This window comes from Lissotriton vulgaris, chromosome 8, assembly GCF_964263255.1.
Source record: "Lissotriton vulgaris chromosome 8, aLisVul1.2, whole genome shotgun sequence".
Lineage (NCBI taxonomy): Eukaryota > Metazoa > Chordata > Amphibia > Caudata > Salamandridae > Lissotriton > Lissotriton vulgaris.
This window is the reverse complement of record NC_141696.1, coordinates 17,270,995-17,283,679: the sequence shown is the minus strand read 5'-3', so window position 1 is coordinate 17,283,679 and position 12,685 is coordinate 17,270,995.

Below are 12,685 nucleotides of genomic sequence, written 5' to 3'. Positions count from 1 at the left end.
AGTCATCCAGCCCGGTAAGGACTTGATTCACCAACCGTTGGAAGGTGGCAGGTGCATTTTTCAGACCGAAGGGCATCACCACGAACTGATAATGCCCACCAGGGGTTGAAAATGCTGTCTTAGGCTTGGCGTCCTCAGCTAACCTGATTTGCCAATACCCAGCTGTCAGGTCAAACGTACTTAGGTAGTTGGCCGAAGCCAATCTATCGATAAGCTCGTCTGCCCTTGGTATTGGGTGGGCGTCAGTCTTAGTGACTGCATTGAGACCCCTGTAGTCTACGCAGAACCTCATCTCTCTCTTACCACCCTGGGTGTGAGGTTTCGGCACTAGAACTACGGGACTAGCCCAGGGGCTATCCGAGGGTTCAATGACTCCCAACTCCAACATTTTCTGCACCTCACTCTTGATGCAGTCTCTAACGTGATCAGGCTGCCGGTAGATTTTACTCTTCACGGGCAAGCTGTCACCAGTGTCAACCTCATGGGTGCACCAATTGGTCTGACTGGGTGTTAGAGAAAACATATGTCGGAACGACTGAAGAACCTGTTTACAGTCGCTCTGTTGATGTTCGGAGAGGCTGCCACAAAAGACAACACCGTCTACCGATCCATCGTCAGGATTCTGAGTGAGCAGGTCGGGGAGAGGGTCACTCTCCTCTTCCTGTCCCTCATCTAGGGCCATGAGCAAACTCATGTCCTTCCTGTCGACATACGCTTTGAGCCTGTTGACATGAAGCACCCTGTGGGGGCTCCGGGGAGTTCCCAGGTCGACCAGGTAGGTGACCTCTCCCTTTTTCTCCAGGATGGTGTGGGGCCCGGACCATTTGTCCTTGAGTGCTGCTGGGGCCACTGGCTCCAACACCCACACCTTCTGTCCGGGCTGGTAAACAGTCAAGACAGCCTTTTGGTCATGCCAAGCTTTCTGGAGTTCTTGGCTGGCCTTAAGGTTTTCAGATGCCTTTTCCATGTACTCAGCCATCCGCGAGCGGAGGCCAAGCACATAGTCCACTATGTTGGCTGCAGGCTTTTTGAGAGGTCTCTCCCATCCTTCCTTCACCAAACACAGGGGTCCCCTTACAGGATGCCCGTACAGAAGTTCAAAAGGGCTGTAGCCAACCCCCTTCTGTGGGACTTCTCTGTATGCGAACAAGAGGCAGGGGATCAGGACGTCCCATCTCCGCCGAAGCTTTTCCGGTAGTCCATGAATCATCCCTTTAAGGGTCCTGTTGAATCTCTCAACAAGCCCATTGCATTGTGGGTGATAGGGTGTAGTGAACTTGTAGTTGACACCACATTCCTTCCACATAGCAGTTAAGTAGCTCGACATAAAGTTTGCACCTCTGTCGGAGACGACCTCCTTAGGAAAGCCCACTCTGGAGAATACTCCAACTAGGGCTCGTGCCACAACAGGTGCTGTAGTGGTCCTAAGGGGAATAGCTTCAGGATACCTGGTGGCATGATCCACTACCACCAGTATAAACTTGTGCCCTGAGGCTGTAGGTGGTTCCATGGGACCGACGATGTCGATCCCCACCCGTTCAAAGGGCACCCCCACCACAGGCATTGGTATAAGGGGGGCCTTTGTCGTGCCACCTGACTTACCACTGGCTTGGCAAGTGACACAGGAGCGGCAAAACTCCTTCGTATCTTCGTTCATGTGAGGCCAGTGAAAGTGCGAGACAAGCCTGTCCCACGTCTTCGTCTGGCCTAAGTGACCTGCTAAGGGAATCTCGTGGGCCAAGGTAAGTAGGAAACCACGCTGAGACAAGGGTACGACCAGCCTCCTGGTCATGCCAGGCTTGGGGTCTCTTGACTCAGTGTACAGGAGTCCATCTTCCCAGTATACCTTGTGGGTACCTGTGGCGTTCCCAGCAGCCTCAGCAGCAGCCTGCTGTCTGAGGGGTTCAAGAGAAGGGCAGTCTAATTGGTCCTTCCCCAGGTCTTCCCTTGAGGGTCCCCCTGAACCCAAGAATTCCACTTGATCAAGCTCGAACTCTCTGGGCTCAGTTTCCCTCAATTCCTGTAGGTCAGCCTCCTCTGAGACTTGATCCACGACCTGGGGCAAGGGGGAAGGCGCAGCCTTAACCCTACTGCTCTTTTTCTTGGAAGGTGTCTGGTCCATTGTTCCAGGATCCAGCACCTGTTCAGTGGGGCATTTCCTGACCTGTGACCTGGTCACAGCAAACACATGTGCTGGCAAACCTAACATCTCCATGTGAGTCCGGTGCTCCACTTCTGACCATTGTGACGACTCCAAATCATTGCCCAACAAACAATCCACTGGGAGGTCTGGACTAACTACAACCTTCTTTTGGCCAGTTACCCCTCCCCAGGAGAAAGCTACAATTGCCATACTGTGATTGGTAGTGACATTGCTTGCATTGGTCACCAGGAATTCTGTACCTGGCATGATCTGTCCAGGGTCCACAAAGTTAGGCGTCACCATGGTGACGCTGGCACAAGTGTCCCTATAGGCCTGAGCCATCTTTCCATTAATGAAAGGCGTCTGTCTGTATTTGCCCAAAGTATTGGGACTTACGTCAGGGGACACGTCCGCATCCCCTGTACTGACAAGGACAGCCTGAGTGAGTGTGCCAACTAAGTTGTCACGCCCCTCAGAACCCAGGGTTAACCCTACTAAACCCTTGGGAGGCGCACTACCACTGCTGGCTGTACTAGGGGGCACAGGTGCCTTAGGGGCTGCAGTGGCAGGAGTCTGCCCTCCTCCTTTCTTGGTGCACTCACTAAACCAGTGAGATTTACTTTTACAGTACTGGCACCATCGTTTGGATTGGCCTTCTTTCTTCTTTTGGGGAGCCTGACCCCCACCCTCTTTGGGTTGTTGGGGACCTGTCGAAGACTTCTGGTCATTTTGTTCCCCCTTAGAATCTTTACCCTTCTGGTCTGCTTTCTTCTGACCACCTTGATTCTGGCCCTGGTTCTGCTTAACTCTCGTACGAACCCATCTGTCTGCCTTCTTTCCCAATTCTTGGGGAGAGGTCAGATCCGAGTCGACAAGATGCTGATGCAACAACTGGTTCTGACAATTGTTTAAAATTTGTTCTCTCATCATCAAATTATACAATCCATCGTAATCAGTAACCTTACTGCCCAGCAACCAGCCCTCAAAAGCCTTAGTGGCACAATCGACAAAGTCAGACCAATCTTGAGACTGCGTTTTCTGGGTATCCCTGAACAGCACCCTGTACTGCTCAGTGGTTAGGCCGAACCCTTCAACGAGTGTATTTTTCAAGACTTGGTAATTGTTCGCGTCCTCCACCCTTGTGGTGAGGAGCTTGTCTCTTCCTTTTCCTTCAAAGGAGAGCCACAAGATAGCTGCCCACTGACTCTGGGGAACGCCCTGCACAGTGCAGGCCCTCTCCAATGCAGTAATCCATTTGTGGATGTCGTCCCCTTGCTTAAAGGGGGGCACTATCTTCCCAAGGTGTTTCGTATCGAAACTCTTTTCCCTATTACTAGGTACATTGCTGCCACCAGTGGGGACTACCCCACTTAACTTTTGCTCTCTCGCAAAGGCAAGCCTCTCTTTGGCCAGGGCAAGTTCTTCCCTTTCGATCCGCAGATTAGCTGCCTTTTCCTTCGCTTCGTATACTCTTCGTTGGGGGGACGTCATCCCTCTCTGCGAAGAGTTGTGAGAGCCATTGGTTTGAAGGGATCTGCGCGAATCTCTGGACAGAGATCGGGCTCGTCCGTTCCCAATGTTAAGCTGACCTGACTGTGGTCCCGGGGGTCCCCCAGTACTGCTGTCATGTTTGCTTAAGTTGGACCTGCTTAGTCTGACGACTTCTACCTGTCCCTTTTCTGCCTCATCCCCAGAGGGATCCTCACCCTCATCATCCTCTACACCTTCGTTACCGGTTGCGAGGTGGATGAGGTCAGGATCGTCTCTGGTTCCCTCGAGGGGAGGCATGTCTCCTTCTGGATTAGAAGAGCTAAGACGGGTCTCAGCTTTTCTGGCATCATAAGTCTCCAAGAGACCAATCAGAAAGGACGTGGTGGGGTTGGACCCCTGCTTGATCTTCCGGGAGTGACACACCTGTCTTAACTCCTTGAAGCTCAGCGCAGTATATCTTGAGAGGATGACCTGTGGAGGGTCAACTGACACAAGGGGAGACTCAGAGTTTCCTCCTAGGTCCGACATACTGTTTCTAGTGTGGTGTAAGTGATGCACCTACCTACACTATGTGTTTACCTACTGTTCCCTTGCTAAGAGTTGTAGCCAAGGTGTGCTAAGCCTTGAGGAGCTACAACAGCTGGTTCAGTAGAACTCAGAGTATTCTAAGCTTTAGTTATATGTACTAGCAGTACTCGTGTGATCTTTCAACAAGATATTCTTAGGATACGTGTGGTAAAACAACAGCAAGCTCAAATCCCACCCGCTGCTCACCAATGTGAGAAGTTGGCCCGATATGCAACGTTCGCTATTCTAGCGACCGCTATGTATCGTTCCAACGACCCTTATGGTGTTTGGTTGTAAGTCAACCTATAGACCAGCTATCCTAGTAGCGTGGATACGAGCAGTCTAAGGCTAAAGACTCGAGAGGGCGCGTTAAGCCAGCTGTTTACCACACATGTACCCCTTGAACACCCAGTGAAAGGACACCACACAAGTGTTATGAAAATAAACAATATATTTATTAAGAATCACAACAGCCCTGTACTCTTTGTGAGGACAGGGTACTAAGCACAAACCAAATCTCTTAGGCAAATACTTCAAGTGCACAGTTTAAAAACAAGTGTCCGGAGACACGGAAAGGTTAAGATCTCGGGCGAACCCGATAAGGCAAGTCGGAAGCGAGGGACTCGGGACCCTAGAGTAAAGAGGCTATGCAGGCACCGAAATGCCGAGTTACCTAGCCACGAGGGCTGCGGCTGCACAAGTCTTACAGGCGTCGGGGTCTTCGCTGACGAGCCAGGAGCCGGAAGAAAGGAGTTGCTGGCCGGCGACCAGTGCTGAATAGTTCGGAGAGATCCAAGCCTGGATCAGAAAGTGATGACACCTGAAAGCAGAGGGGACCAAGTTCGTACTACTAGCCAGTAGTTAGAGTGGTACCAGGAAGGCACCGGTTGGCCGTCACCTCGACTAGGTGAGTGGGCGACGCTAGGCTCTGCAGTCTCACGGACCAGGAGGCGTTGTCGGCGACCACGGTGGAGGTGCGAGCTGTCCCACGAAGGATGATGCTGTCGGCGTCGCTGGGCCCAGGATGGGGCAACAAGCCTTGGCAGTTCTCAGGGCCACGTGGTGGGCCTAAGATGGCGTCTTGAGTGGACCAGGAGAGTCCGGGGTGCTTCTCGAAGAGATGGAAGCAAGGGCCAGTCTGGAGCAACCAGACCAGCAGCGTTGGTTGTTGGTTGTCGTCGAAGAAGGGCACAAGCCAGCGGCTAGTGACCAGACAACGTGCTGAGCGGTGAGCAGAAGGGCCCCACGCAGATCGTGGAGATGCTGGGAGGCTGCACTTCGGTGCTAGAGCGGCTCAGGGTCGGGGCTTCTCGGACCCCAGAGCACTCACCAGGGAATTGCTTCGTAGGTCGTGCTGATGTAAGAGCGTGCAGGTTCTGATGATGGCCGGTCCCTCGAGGTCTCGTCGCACCCACAGATCACAGCTGAGCTGATGACGTGGGTAGAGGTCAGAGGTGCCAGGGAAGCCGGTGTAGGAGAGTAGGGTCTGCAATCCTATGATCACCCAGATTTTTTGCTTTTGTTTCACTGGTTTACGACTTTCTCTGGCTGTGGGCCTGCTAATCAGACCCACAGCCTGGCTGTTCTCTTTCTAAATTACGCGATGTACTCTAGGTGCATTTACCAATTGGTACTGGGCCACCTCATCAGACCCTGTAACCCAGGGCATAGGTGTACCCAGGGCCGCCAGGGGCTGCAGCATGTATTATGCCACCCATGGCTGGCCGCCTAAATCTGACACAACTGGCTGCACGACAGCTGGGGCGAAGTCGTGTACTCACGCTTTGCTATAGATATAGTAGCCCTATATCTAACCATCCAATGGACACTCGAGTCCCTATCAGTCACTCCTATGGCAGGCCTTGACAATCCTGAAGGCAGAGTGCATGGGCTCGTGTGGACTAGGCTCTGGCCCGAGCCGAGCCCGGTTGCAGCTTGCGGAACCAAGACCCAATGGCTGTTCCATGATAACGCGTACCACATCGGTAACTTCGGTGTCGCGTTATCAAGACATGTCGAGTAAGGTGTCATACGAATCGGGATGCTGCCCTCTCACCAACCCTGGCGACGAGGTTAGCATTCCGCCCTTCTAGAGGGACACGACATGTACGTAACTGTGAACCCCGGTTAAAGTTAACGAAGGCCTCAGCTCCACAAAATGGATGCTGCCACCACAGACACAAGTCTGACCTCCTGCTGCTGGGAGTCCTTCCAGCGAGGAGCGCTTGGACAAAGGGTTTCCTGTCGAGGGCGGTGTTCGCACCGTCCCAGACAGGGTTTGTGTATTCTGGGTAGGTAGGGCTTTTGCGAGAAGGTGACTGCGGAGTGGCACCCCGGTGCTCACTACGCATCTGCCGGTCAGAACCAGTTCCAGGGGCGCCAGCCCTGGCCTGGGGAAAGTCCGACAGGGGGAGAGGGGTGTAACTACCCCCCTTCCTGGTCCCACCCTTAGGGCAGGACCTAGTCATGCACCCGCCCCTTTCTTTAGGATAAAGGCCGGAGCGGGGACCCTTCCAAATTAGATCATCTTTGAATCAAGAACTACTTTCTACGAAAGGACATTCGAGACTCTTCTCAAGATTTCTCCCTTGTGACTAAGGAGTAGTCACCCTGCATCAGCGGGCACCATCTAAGAACTCTGCGGTTTGCTGTAAGTCCTTCCTCAAGGAATCCGACGGCCCAGCTCGACGAGAACCGGCTTCCCTGGCACCTCTGACCTCTACCCACGTCATCAGCTCAGCTGTGATCTGTGGGTGCGACGAGACCTCGAGGGACCGGCCATCATCAGAACCTGCACGCTCTTAATCAGCACGACCTACGAAGCAATTCCCTGGTGAGTGCTCTGGGGTCCGAGAAGCCCCGACCCTGAGCCGCTCCAGCACCGAAGTCCAGCCTCCCAGCATCTCCACGATCTGCGTGGGGCCCTTCTGCTCGCTGCTCAGCACGTTGTCTGGTCACTAGCCGCTGGCTTGTGCCCTTCTTTGACGACAACCAACAACCAACGCTGCTGGTCTGGTTGCTCCAGACTGGCCCTTGCTTCCATCTCTTCGAGAAGCACCCCGGACCCTCCTGGTCCACTCAAGACGCCATCTTAGGCCCACCACGTGGCCCTGAGAACTGCCAAGGCTTGTTGCCCCATCCTGGGCCCAGCGACGCCGACAGCATCATCCTTCGTGGGACAGCTCGCACCTCCACCGTGGTCGCCGACAACGCCTCCTGGTCCGTGAGACTGCAGAGCCTAGCGTCGCCCACTCACCTAGTCGAGGTGACGGCCAACCGGTGCCTTCCTGGTACCACTCAAACTACTGGCTAGTAGTACGAACTTGGTCCCCTCTGCTTTCAGGTATCATCACTTTCTGATCCAGGCTTGGATCTCTACGAACTATTCAGCACTGGTCGCCGGCCAGCAACTCCTTTCTTCCGGCTCCTGGCTCGTCAGCGAAGACCCCGACGCCTGTAAGACTTGTGCAGCCGCAGCCCTCGTGGCTAGGTAACTCGGCATTTCGGTGCCTGCATAGCCTCTTTACTCTAGGGTCCCGAGTCCCTCGCTTCCGACTTGCCTTATCGGGTTCGCCCGAGACCTTAACCTTTCCGTGTCTCCGGACACTTGTTTTAAATTGTGCACTTTAAGTATTTGCCTAAGAGATTTGGTTTGTGCTTAGTACCCTGTCCTCATAAAGAGTACAGGGCTGTTGTGATTCTTAATAAATATACTGTTTATTTTCATAACACTTGTGTGGTGTCCTTTCACTGGGTGTTCAAGGGGTACATGTGTGGTAAACAGCTGGCTTAACGCGCCCTCTCGAGTCTTTAGCCTTAGACTGCTCGTATCCACGCTACTAGGATAGCTGGTCTATAGGTTGACTTACAACCAAACACCATAAGGGTCGTTGGAACGATACATAGCGGTCGCTAGAATAGCGAACGTTGCATATCGGGCCAACTTCTCACATTGGTGAGCAGCGGTTGGGATTTGAGCTTGCTGTTGTTTTACCACACGTATCCTAAGAATATCTTGTTGAAAGATCACACGAGTACTGCTAGTACATATAACTAAAGCTTAGAATACTCTGAGTTCTACTGAACCAGCTGTTGTAGCTCCTCAAGGCTTAGCACACCTTGGCTACAACTCTTAGCAAGGGAACAGTAGGTAAACACATAGTGTAGGTAGGTGCATCACTTACACCACACTAGAAACAGTATGTCGAACCAAGGAGGAAACTCTGAGTCTCCCCTTGTGTCAGTTGACCCTCCACAGGTCATCCTCTCAAGATATACTGCGCTGAGCTTCAAGGAGTTAAGACAGGTGTGTCACTCCCGGAAGATCAAGCAGGGGTCCAACCCCACTACGTCCTTTCTGATTGGTCTCTTGGAGACTTATGATGCCAGAAAAGCTGAGACCCATCTTAGCTCTTCTAATCCAGAAGGAGACATGCCTCCCCTCGAGGGAACCAGAGACGATCCTGACCTCATCCACCTCGCAGCCGACAACGAGGATGCGGAGGATGATGAGGATGAGGATCCCTCTGGGGATGAGGCAGAAAAGGGACAGGTAGAAGTCGTCAGACTCAGCAGGTCCAACTTAAGCAAACACGACAGCAGTACTGGGGGACCCCCGGGACCACTGTCAGGTATGCTTAACATTGGGAACGGACGAGCCCGATCTCTGTCCAGAGATTCGCGCAGATCCCTTCGAACCAATGGCTCTCAAAACTCTTCGCAGAGAGGGATGACATCCCCTCAACGAAGAGTATACGAAGCAAAGGAAAAGGCAGCTAATCTGCGGATCGAAAGGGAAGAACTTGCCCTGGCCAAAGAGAGGCTTGCCTTTGCGAGAGAGCAAAAGTTAAGTGGGGTAGTCCCCACTGGTGGCAGCAATGTACCTAGTAATAGGGAAAAGAGTTTCGATACGAAACACCTTGGGAAGATAGTGCCCCCCTTTAAGCAAGGGGACGACATCCACAAATGGATTACTGCGTTGGAGAGGGCCTGCACTGTGCAAGGCGTTCCCCAGAGTCAGTGGGCAGCTATCTTGTGGCTCTCCTTTGAAGGTAAAGGAAGAGACAAGCTCCTCACCACAAGGGTGGAGGACGCGAACAATTACCAAGTCTTGAAGAATACACTCGTTGAAGGGTTCGGCCTAACCACTGAGCAGTACAGGGTGCTGTTCAGGGATACCCAGAAAACGCAGTCTCAAGATTGGTCTGACTTTGTCGATTGTGCCACTAAGGCTTTTGAGGGCTGGTTACTGGGCAGTAAGGTTACTGATTACGAAGGATTGTATGATTTGATGATGAGAGAACAAATTTTAAACAATTGTCAGAACCAGTTGTTGCATCAGCATCTTGTCGACTCGGATCTGACCTCTCCCCAAGAATTGGGAAAGAAGGCAGACAGATGGGTTCGTACGAGAGTTAAGCAGAACCAGGGCCAGAATCAAGGTGGTCAGAAGAAAGCAGACCAGAAGGGTAAAGATTCTAAGGGGGAACAAAATGACCAGAAGTCTTCGACAGGTCCCCAACAACCCAAAGAGGGTGGGGGTCAGGCTCCCCAAAAGAAGAAAGAAGGCCAATCCAAACGATGGTGCCAGTACTGTAAAAGTAAGTCTCACTGGTTTAGTGAGTGCACCAAGAAAGGAGGAGGGCAGACTCCTGCCACTGCAGCCCCTAAGGCACCTGTGCCCCCTAGTACAGCCAGCAGTGGTAGTGCGCCTCCCAAGGGTTTAGTAGGGTTAACCCTGGGTTCTGAGGGGCGTGACAACTTAGTTGGCACACTCACTCAGGCTGTCCTTGTCAGTACAGGGGATGCGGACGTGTCCCCTGACGTAAGTCCCAATACTTTGGGCAAATACAGACAGATGCCTTTCATTAATGGAAAGATGGCTCAGGCCTATAGGGACACTTGTGCCAGCGTCACCATGGTGACGCCTAACTTTGTGGACCCTGGACAGATCATGCCAGGTACAGAATTCCTGGTGACCAATGCAAGCAATGTCACTACCAATCATAGTATGGCAATTGTAGCTTTCTCCTGGGGAGGGGTAACTGGCCAAAAGAAGGTTGTAGTTAGTCCAGACCTCCCAGTGGATTGTTTGTTGGGCAATGATTTGGAGTCGTCACAATGGTCAGAAGTGGAGCACCGGACTCACATGGAGATGTTAGGTTTGCCAGCACATGTGTTTGCTGTGACCAGGTCACAGGTCAGGAAGTGCCCCACTGAACAGGTGCTGGATCCTGGAACAATGGACCGGACACCTTCCAAGAAAAAGAGCGGTAGGGTTAAGGCTGCGCCTTCCCCCTTGCCCCAGGTCGTGGATCAAGTCTCAGAGGAGGCTGACCTACAGGAATTGAGGGAAACTGAGCCCAGAGAGTTCGAGCTTGATCAAGTGGAATTCTTGGGTTCAGGGGGACCCTCAAGGGAAGACCTGGGGAAGGACCAATTAGACTGCCCTTCTCTTGAACCCCTCAGACAGCAGGCTGCTGCTGAGGCTGCTGGGAACGCCACAGGTACCCACAAGGTATACTGGGAAGATGGACTCCTGTACACTGAGGCAAGAGACCCCAAGCCTGGCATGACCAGGAGGCTGGTCGTCCCCTTGTCGCAGCGTGGTTTCCTACTTACCTTGGCCCACGAGATTCCCTTAGCAGGACACCTAGGCCAGACGAAAACGTGGGACAGGCTTGTCTCGCACTTTCACTGGCCGCACATGAATGAAGATACGAAGGAGTTTTGCCGCTCCTGTGTCACTTGCCAAGCCAGTGGTAAGTCAGGTGGCACAACAAAGGCCCCCCTTATACCAATGCCTGTGGTGGGGGTACCCTTTGAACGGGTGGGGATCGACATCGTTGGTCCCATGGAACCACCTACAGCCTCAGGGCACAAGTTTATACTGGTGGTAGTGGATCATGCCACCAGGTATCCTGAAGCTATTCCCCTTAGGACCACTACAGCACCTGTTGTGGCACGAGCCCTAGTTGGAGTGTTCTCCAGAGTGGGCTTTCCTAAGGAGGTCGTCTCCGACAGAGGTGCAAACTTTATGTCGAGCTACTTAACTGCTATGTGGAAGGAATGTGGTGTCAACTACAAGTTCACTACACCCTATCACCCACAATGCAATGGGCTTGTTGAGAGATTCAACAGGACCCTTAAAGGGATGATTCATGGACTACCGGAAAAGCTTCGGCGGAGATGGGACGTCCTGATCCCCTGCCTCTTGTTCGCATACAGAGAAGTCCCACAGAAGGGGGTTGGCTACAGCCCTTTTGAACTTCTGTACGGGCATCCTGTAAGGGGACCCCTGTGTTTGGTGAAGGAAGGATGGGAGAGACCTCTCAAAAAGCCTGCAGCCAACATAGTGGACTATGTGCTTGGCCTCCGCTCGCGGATGGCTGAATACATGGAAAAGGCATCAGAAAACCTTAAGGCCAGCCAAGAACTCCAAAAAGCTTGGCATGACCAAAAGGCTGTCTTGACTGTTTACCAGCCCGGACAGAAGGTGTGGGTGTTGGAGCCAGTGGCCCCAGCAGCACTCAAGGACAAATGGTCCGGGCCCCACACCATCCTGGAGAAAAAGGGAGAGGTCACCTACCTGGTCGACCTGGGAACTCCCCGGAGCCCCCACAGGGTGCTTCATGTCAACAGGCTCAAAGCGTATGTCGACAGGAAGGACATGAGTTTGCTCATGGCCCTAGATGAGGGACAGGAAGAGGAGAGTGACCCTCTCCCCGACCTGCTCACTCAGAATCCTGACGATGGATCGGTAGACGGTGTTGTCTTTTGTGGCAGCCTCTCCGAACATCAACAGAGCGACTGTAAACAGGTTCTTCAGTCGTTCCGGCATATGTTTTCTCTGACACCCAGTCAGACCAATTGGTGCACCCATGAGGTTGACACTGGGGACAGCTTGCCCGTGAAGAGTAAAATCTACCGGCAGCCTGATCACGTTAGAGACTGCATCAAGAGTGAGGTGCAGAAAATGTTGGAGCTGGGAGTCATTGAACCCTCGGATAGCCCTTGGGCTAGTCCCGTAGTTCTAGTGCCGAAACCTCACACCCAGGGTGGTAAGAGAGAGATGAGGTTCTGCGTAGACTACAGGGGTCTCAATGCAGTCACTAAGACTGACGCCCACCCAATACCAAGGGCAGACGAGCTTATCGATAGATTGGCTTCGGCCAACTACCTAAGTACGTTTGACCTGACAGCTGGGTATTGGCAAATCAGGTTAGCTGAGGACGCCAAGCCTAAGACAGCATTTTCAACCCCTGGTGGGCATTATCAGTTCGTGGTGATGCCCTTCGGTCTGAAAAATGCACCTGCCACCTTCCAACGGTTGGTGAATCAAGTCCTTACCGGGCTGGACGACTTCTGTGCGGCGTATCTTGACGATATTGCTGTCTTTAGCTCCACCTGGGAGGATCACCTGGTCCACCTGCGGAAAGTGTTAGAGGCGCTGCAAGCGGCAGGCCTCACTATCAAGGCCACCAA